The following is a 9291-nucleotide window of genomic DNA, read 5'->3' on the forward strand; positions in this document are numbered from 1 at the left end:
CTGCATTGGCAGGAGGATTCTTAACCACTGTGCCACCAGGGAAACCCAATCATGTATTTTTGAGATAAACCCAACTTGGCCATGAGAAATTATCTTTTGGATCCATTATTGGATTCAGTTTGCATCAGTGTTTATGAGTGAGATTTACTGGTAATTTTATTCTTGTTCTACTCTTGTTCAGTTTGCATATCAAGGTTATATCAGCCTTGTAGAAATGAGGTGCGAGTTTCCTATTTTTCTATTCTCCAAAATAATTTGTACAAGATTGGAATCATCTGTTTCTTGAAAGGTAGAATTTGCTTGCAAAGCCTTTTATTTCTTTTTCCATGTTTAAAAACATTTTAAAAATTGAATTATAGTTGATTCACAATGTTGTATTGAATTATAGTTGATTAACAATGTTGATTTACAATGCTAGTGTACAGCAAAGTGATTTAGATACACACACATATATAATCTTTTTCATATTCTTTTTCCACCATGGTTTATTACAGGATATTCAATATAGTTCCCTGTGCTATACAGTAGGACCTCATTGTTTATCTAGTTTATGTATAGTAGTTTATATCCACTAATCCCAAACTCCTAATTTATCCCTCCCCCACCCCTTTTCCCCTTTGGTAACCATCAATTTGTTTTCTATGTCTGTGAGTCTGTTTCTGTTTTGTGAATAAGTTCATTTGTATCGTATTTTAGATACCACATATAAGTGGTACCATATGGTATTTGTCTTTCTCTGTCTTACTTCACTTAGTATGATAATATCCATCCATGTTTCTGCAAATGCCATTATTTCATTATTTTTTATGGCTGAGTAGTATTCCATCGTGTATCTAGGTACCACATCTTCTTTATCCATTCATCTGTTGATTGACATTTATGCTGCTTCCATGTCTTGGCTACTGTAAATAATGCTTGCAAAGCTTTTAAAACATTTGTGAGGGGAGGGGCAGATTTTTAATCACTGATTACATTTCTTTAATTGTAAGACAATCCAGGTCTTTAAAATTTCTTTTGGATTCCATTCTGGAAAACTGTTTTCCCAAGAAATGACTCATTTCATCTGTTTTCAAATTTGTTGCCATGAGGTTGATAAATAGCCTCTTATATTTCTGTTCACTTACTGGGGCATCTATGGTGAGATCTCCCTTCCTAGTGTTTTGTTTGTGCCTCCTCTTTTTCTTGTGAATATTACCAGAGCCTGGCTTTGTTTTTGTATTTCCCACAAGCCACCTTTGGTCTTTTCTGCCTTAAACTGTACTGCACCTGATGTTGACATAACCCACAAGTTCACTCTTGGTTAGTCTTTTCTCCCTTGACTTTCAATGTTGTGTTTCTTTGTTTTAAGAGGGTTTCTTGTAATTGCAGAAACGTGAGTTATTTTTCATACAATGTGACAATCTTTTTAGCTAGAGTGTTTGGTCCCTTTACATTTTTTGTGATTACAAGTATGCTTGTATTTATTTGTAACAGCTATGTCCAGCTCCCCCTGCCCACTCTCCTCCTTCCTTTCCGTTTTCTTTTGGATTAACTTTTTAATTAATTTATTTATTTATCTATTTATTTTTGGATGCATTGGGTCTTCGCTGCTGTGCGTGGGCTTTCTCTAGTTGCGGCGAGCAAGGGCTACTTACTCTTGGTTGCAATGTGCGGGCTTCTCATTGCAGTGGCTTCTCTTGTCGTGGAGTACAGACTCTAGGTGCGCGGGCTTCAGTAGTTGTGGCATATGGGCTTAGTTGCTCCGCGGTATGTGGGATCTTCCTGGACCAGGGCTCAAACCCGTGTCCCCTGCACTGGCAGGCATATTCTTAACCACTGTGCCACCAGGGAAGTCCCTGGATTAACTTTTGTCTTTTTCTTAATTCCTTTTTACCTTTTCAGAAATTATACCTTCTGGACCTATTTAGGCAGTCACCTTCTAAAAGTAATAACCTCTAAAGTTAATATCTTTGCCCTTCTCCCCACAACACTGAAACCTTAGAATGTTTAACCTGTCACCTGCTGCCAGCTCCCATGCTATTGTTATTGGTGCCCTGCGGTTATTTCAAACACTCAGTACTGGTGTGCAGGGCCCACCCCAGAGGATGCCCCCACCTCTTGCCTCCTCAGGCAGTGGCCGCACCCAGCTTGCTAGGTGGAAAGCCAAGGGCAGGAAGCGGCCGTGAACATAGGCCGGCACCCCTGCTGCTCCCAGGAGCCAGTCCTCAGATCCTATCTCAAGCTCACGCTGGCTTAGTCAAGCCCTCAGGAGTTGGCATCCAGGCCAGCACTGGTCCAAACAAGGAGTGGGTCAGAGCTGAACATCCAGGCCCAGGCTGACCGCACCAAGGACACAGGGAGGTGCTCAGAGCCCACAGCCCTTCCCAGGAGGCTGGCAGGGCCTGGAGCCTGTGAATTTACCCCTCAGCTGCCCTGGTTGCCCCCTGCAGACACCCCCTTCTTTTCACACTTTCACTGAATACGCATGAGCTGGGAATGTCCCAGCTGGGCCTCCCTGCAGCAAACGGTGGCCCAAAAAATGTCCACAACAAGGATGTTGCCTCAGACAGTGCCTCCTGCTCTCATTCCCCACAGACCAAGGGATGGGGATGCAGAAGAGCCAAGCAGAGGGACATAGCACCTACCCAGGAGGCTGGAGGCTGTGGAGAGGAGCTGCCCCTTACATAGGTCTAGAGGAAAGAGGAGTTCACCAGGGCGAAAGTGGGATCAGGCATTCTGGGAAAGAAGCGCCCATGGGCAAGAGCAGTAACAAATACCAGCAGGGCATGGGGTATGGAAGGACAACAGTAGGACAAGGAGGGACCCATGCAACTGGGCTCTGGCTGGCTGGTGTCTTGAAGAGAGCTCCTGGGAATGGAGCTAAGAAGTAAGAGAAGCCACCATTCCAACAGGCACATGGTCATGTTTGGCTGCCAGGATGGGTGAAGTATGGTCCTGCAGCTGGGTGGCCACAGACTCAGCAGAACCCAGAGCCTCCTATTCCCAGGGGAAGGGACCATCCCTGCCACATGCCGAGTTCTGAGGGCCCACAAGCCAGGGCCTGCAAGGTGGAACTGAGTCAGAGATGCTAGGCCGAGGTTGGGATTCAAGGGAGCAGACAGAGCCCATCCCTGTCCCCCCGCCCTCCCCTACAGAGCGTCCCACTGCACATACCAGTAAAGACTTTGAGAGCTAATAAACACGTGGCAATACAGAAACAATAAAGAATGTCATCAGTGGGCCAGGAATTTTGAGAGGCTTTTAGGAGTTTGTGGAAGAGAAGAAGGAGATAGGGTGAGACACTGGGACCAACCAGGGCTGAGGGAAAAGCCAACCCTGCGTGCAGACGAGGAGCCTCAGCTGGGGGAGGAGGCTGCAGCCTCCAGCTGTCACCCTGGGTGCCACTTTGTCCCCAAAGGGCCCACTGAGGCGGGCTGGGGCAGGAGGAGGTAGATGAGGAGGTAGTTCCATTCCCAGGAGCTCTCTTCAAGACACCTCTGAAAACACGAACCCTCCTCCAAGTAGCTGAGGGGGGAGAAAGGCAGGTCCTGCCAGGAGAGAACCCAAGCGGGGTCAGTTAAAGGCCTCCTGGTGCCCCTGGGGTGTCAGGGTAGAGACAAAGAAACAGGCCTCTCACACACCTGACAAGGGTACACGTTGGTACAACCACTGCAGGAAATAGTTTGCCGTTACCTCAAAAAGTTGAATGAGCATCATCCCATGAGCCAGAGGGAAAAGTGTCCACATGCACTGGGTACATGTGGCAGCCAATAGTCAGCATCAACTACCAGAGATGGAGGGAGGGAGCTCCCGATGTGACTCCAGCACACATGACCGCGTGCAAGGACCTGAGCAGGAACCACCCTGCTGAGCTCAGTCAACCCAGCACTTGAGAAAGAAGAATAGAATGGCCCTTGTTTCAGCCCACTGAGGTTTGGGGTGTTTGTTATGAAGAGACAGAAAACCAGATTTCATTTCTATAATGGTTAAAAGTAGGCAAAATAAAACCATATTGTTCAGGAATAAATATACAGGTGGTAAAACTAAAAAGAAGAACAAAGAAATGATTACCACGAGAGTGAGGATAACCTTTATCTCTAGAGAGAGGTGAGTGGAAAGGATATATGGAGCTTCTGAGGCGATATCTAGGGGTGACTATGTGAATGTTTGCTATAGAATCATTTGTGAAGCTGTATGTAATGATATCCTTCACAATAAAAAGACGTGTGTGTATTTTAAGAAAGGCTAAAAGAAAGTACTCAGGTTTGGATGATGTGGGTGCAGCATCTGCCAGCAGCTCCCACGTGCATCCTACAGAACAGCCTGGCTTCAACAGGACCCCCACTGCCCACACACCCTCCCACGCAGGGCCAAGCCCCTGGGAGCAGCAGACCAGTGTGCCCAAGACCAAAATGCATGCCAGTCGCCAGGAAACCCCAGATGGAAGCCAGCTAATGAGAGAACAAAGGCAAGCATTAGAAACCTTGACAATGTGAAATAATAGCAAAGCCCTGGGAACAAACCTATTTTCTGTCTCTATGAATGTGCATTTCTGGACATTTCACATCAATGGAATCATACGATACGTGGCCTTTAGCGTCTGGCTTCTTCCACTTTGCATAACATTTTCTAGGTTCATCCATTTTGTAGCCTGTGTTAGTACTTCACTCCTTTTTATGACTGAATAGTATTCTGTTGTATGGATAGGTCACATTTTGTTTATCCATTCATCACCTGATGAACATTTGGGTTGTTTACACTTTTTGGTTACTATGAATAAAGCTGCTATGAACATTTGTATACAAGTTTTTGTGTGGACATATCGTTTCATTTCTCTTGAGTACCTAAATGTGGAATTGCTGGGTCATATGGTAATACTATGTTTAACTTTTTAGGAACTGCTAAACTTTTCCACAGCAACTGCATCATTTTATATTCTCACCAGCAATGTATGAGGGTTCAATTTCCCCACATCCTCACCAACACTTATTATGTTGATTTTTTTTATCATACTGGACTCAGTTTACTAGCATCTCATTGCAGATTTTTGCATCTACATTCGTAAGGGATATTTATCTGTATTTTTCTTGTGATGTCTTTGTCTTTGGTATCAGGGTAACACGGGCTTTGTAGGATGAGTTAAGAAGTGTTCCCTCCTCCGACTTCCCCGGGGGTGCAGTGGTTAAGAATCCGCCTGCCAACGCAGGGGACACGGGTTCAAGCCCTGGTTTGGGAAGATCCCACATGCTGCGGAGCATCTAAGCCTATACGCCACAACTACTGAGCCTGTGCTCTAGATCCCGAGAGCCACAGCTACTGAGCCCGTGCGCCCTAGAGCCCGTGCTCCACAGCAAGAGAAGCCAGTGCAATGAAAAGCCCATGCACTGCAACAAAGAGTAGCCCCTGCTCACCACAACTAGAGAAAGCCCACGTGCAGCAGCAAAGACCCAGGGCAGCAATAAATAAATAAACAAACAAACAAATAAATAATAAGTGTTCCCTCCTCTTCTATTTTTTGTAAGTGCTTGAGAAGGATGGATGTTAATTATTCTTTAAATCTTTGATAGAATTCACCAGTGAAACCATCTGGTCCTGGGTTTTTCTTTGTTGAATTCTTTATTACTAACTCAAAATTCATCAAATTTGGGAAAATTTCAGCCTTTACTTCTTATTGAGAATCAGCCGTTTTTGTTTTTGTTTTTTAAATAAGCTTTCCCCAGGTTGCTGCAAGCCTTTGGTTAATTTTCAAAGTTCCAGAAACATTGATCCTGTCAGTTTTTGCCCATGTTTTCATTGTTTTTATGAAGGGTGGAATGTGAAGTTTCTTACTCCACATTTTTTTTCTTACTTTTTTTTTTTAACATCTTTATTGGAGTATAATTGCTTTACAATGGTGTGTTAATTTCTGCTGTATAACAAAGTGAATCAGCAAATATGTACATATATCCCCATATCTCCTCCCTCTTGCGTCTCCCTCCCACCCTCTCTACCCCACCCTAGGTGGTCACAAAGCACCAAGCTGATCTCCCTGTGCTATGCGGCTGCTTCCCACTAGCTATCTATTTTATGTTTTGTAGTGTATGTATGTCCATGTCAGTCTCTCACTTCGTCTCAGCTTACCCTTCCCCCTCCCAGTGTCCTCAAGTCCATTCTCTACATCTGCATCTTTATTCCTTCCTGTCCTGCCCCTAGGTTCTTCAGAACCGTTTTTTTTTTTTTTTTTAGATTCCATATATATGTGTTAGCATACGGTATCTGTTTTTCTCTTTCTGTCTGACTTACTTAACTCTGTACGACAGTCTGTAGGTCCATCCACCTCACTACAAATAACTCAATTTTGTTTCTTTTTATGGCTGTTACTCCTCCATTTTTGCTGACATCACTCCTTAGTTGGGCTTCTGACAGAGCAGACAAGAGCATCCTGACAAGAGATTTACTTAGTTATAAAGGTACGCTTTGGGATGGTGATTCTCAAACTTTAGTGTGCATAAGAAATAACTAGAGGTGATGATTATAAATGCATATTCCTAGATCCCACCACAAATCCCAACACTTATGTCTGGGGCCTGGGTATCTGCATTTTAGGCAGGTGCTTAGAGGCCCCCCTTTGGAAGCACCAGTCTCAAACAATGAACAAAGTAATAAGCAAGTTGGGAGGTTGCAAGGAGAGATGGTGTTCATTTCACATTTTTCACAGAAGAGAGCCAAGAGAAACCAGGTAGAGTTGAGAAATCAAAACATGGGAGAGACTTCCCTGGCGGTCCAGTGGGTAAGACTCCACGCTTCCACTGCAGGGGGCCTGGGCTCGATCCCTGGTCAGGGAACTAAGGTCCCGCATGCCACAAGGTGTGGCAAAAAAAAAAAAAAAAGACATGGGATGAACGCTTTAGAGTTATGGAGGTACCCAGAGTAAGAACTGGAAACAAACAGTGAAGGGAGGCGACCTCCAGGGAGGGGCTGGAGTGGGACACGACAACTTTGACTTTTTTCTTTACAGTTTGAACTTTCTTTTCTCAAATACAGATGTTATCTTTATATATTAAAACAAACAAACAAACAAAAGCGATAGAGAAGTCAGTAGGAGGAGGCTACTGGCCAACAACCCCACCTTGTCTCCTCAGGGCCTTGGCCAGCCCAGCCCTGCCTACCATCCCTTGGCCAAGGGCTGTGGCTGCACCATGCAGCCTGGTACCTTGGGAAGGGCACTACAGACTGGGGCTCCTCTCCTGCAGCTTGGACCATGCCCTTGCCACCTCCCTCCAGAGAAGTGGGCACTGGCAACCTCTCCGGTTGCCTGTGCCAACAAGATGAGGAGGACGCTATAGTATGAGGGAGTCAGGAACCGCAACCTAGAGTCAGAGCCCTGGCCACTCTGGGCTGCAAGGGATCTTCCCAAGGTCACATAGTGACTCAGTCCTTCCCAGAAGCAGTAGTCTTTAGGACTTAAAAACATAAGCATAAAATCAAAAACAAACTTTGCTTGGAAGCTAGCTGTGGGCAGTTGGCTCAGCCTACATTGTGGACTCACCAGCCAACTGCTTCAGAGGTCTGGGCAGGCGGCCACCTGACAGGATGTGCTGGGAAGCCAAATGGGGATGGCTGCTTCTGGGAGAGGTATGAGTGATGATAGTCATGTCCCTGGACAGCAGAGGGTTGTGGCTCTCACTGGTCCCCCTGGCTCTGCAGGGCTGTTTTCAGGGTGAAGGTTTATCTAGCCCAAAGTCCTCCCGTCCAAAGCCAGAGACTCGCTGTCCTTTCCACAAGGACGTTTGGGAGGTGTCTCTCCCTCCCCAAACATCCTATACCAGCACGGGACATGCCTCCAAACAGAAAAGTCAAAATAACTCCCCCTCTCCGTGGAGTAGGAGTGGGGAGGGAGGGATCAATGGCAGGGGGTAGGGGGGAGCCTAGGACCAGAGCCTCTGACACCTCCAGCCAGGGTGACACTGCACGCTGATGAGCAGGCTGACCAACTGGGAAGTTAGTGTTTGAGGGTTTCTCACAATATAGTGAGAAATCATGGAGGGCCGCTGCAGCAGAGAGGCTGCTCAAAAGAAACCACACAGGATTCCCTGGTGGCACAGTGGTTGAGAGTCCGCCTGCTGATGCAGGGGACATGGGTTCGTGCCCCGGTCCGGGAAGATCCCACATGCCGCGGAGCGGCTGGGCCCATGAGCCATGGCCGCTGAGCCTGCGCGCCCGGAGCCTGTGCTCTGCAACGGGAGAGGCCACAACAGTGAGAGGCCCGCGTACCGCAAAAAAAAAAAAAAGAAAAAAAGAAACCACACATGAGCTGGGCCTGGTGGCTGGCAAACTTTGGATGCAGGAAGGCAGGGAGCACGCCTGTTTTCCTCTAACAGGCACCGCCACTCAGGCCAAGGTTGCCTCTTGCTCTACCGGCCTCATGAAATGAGCTCTGGGAGGCCCAGGGAACCCCGCAGCAACACCTCAAGGCCCTCACCAGGTCCCAGTCCACAAGGTGAACACTAGTTCTGCTCTCACCCCTGGTGTCAGGAGTGGTGAGAACCAGCTCTGGCTCTTCCACCACAGTTCTTGGCCAGGTGTGGGTCTGTATCTCCCACCTTCAGCTTCTTTACTTACCTGTCAAATGGCTGATAGGTGTGTCCCAGGTGTCATCAGCACAGTGCCAAAACCCATCTGAATTGACCAGCCTGTTATGTAATGCCACGTGCCAGGCGAGGTTTAGAGTGATACACATATATGACTCTCCAATTTTGTTCCCGATTCTGATGTGTGGGTTTTTTCCCACCACCAAGTGATTCTCCACCACCAGCTAGGTGTCCTACAATTTAACTCAATTCTGACACTATCTACCTAGAGACGGCAACAGATTCCACAGGTTGAGGGCTCAATTCCATAAGACTGTCCCCACTTCAGATGCCAATTTTAAGTCCAGATTGTTACCTGTGCCTCTGACCTACTGGCTATAAATCAGAGGTTCCCACGACCTCTCCTTTTGGGTTTGACTAACTTGCTAGAGCAGCTCACAGAACTCAGAGAAACATTTTACTTACTAGTTACCCATTTATTATTAAAGGATATATATATCAGAGACAGCCAGATAAAAAAGATGGTTAGGGCAAGGTATGGGAAGGGATGCATGTCCTCTCCAGGCACACCACTCTCCCCGAACCTCCAAGTGTTCGCCAACCTGGAAGCTCTCCGAACCCTGTCCTTCGGGATTTTTATGGAAGCTTCATTAGAGGCATGATTGAATTAAGTCATTGGCCATGGTTGATTCATTCATCCTCCAGCCCCTCTCCCCTCCCCGGAGGTTAGAGGCAAGGGGGT

Source organism: Aethalodelphis obliquidens, unplaced genomic scaffold (genome assembly GCF_003676395.1).
Source record: "Aethalodelphis obliquidens isolate GAN/ISIS:26980383/991018 unplaced genomic scaffold, ASM367639v1 scaffold63, whole genome shotgun sequence".
In the NCBI taxonomy this organism is placed as follows: Eukaryota; Metazoa; Chordata; class Mammalia; order Artiodactyla; family Delphinidae; genus Aethalodelphis; species Aethalodelphis obliquidens.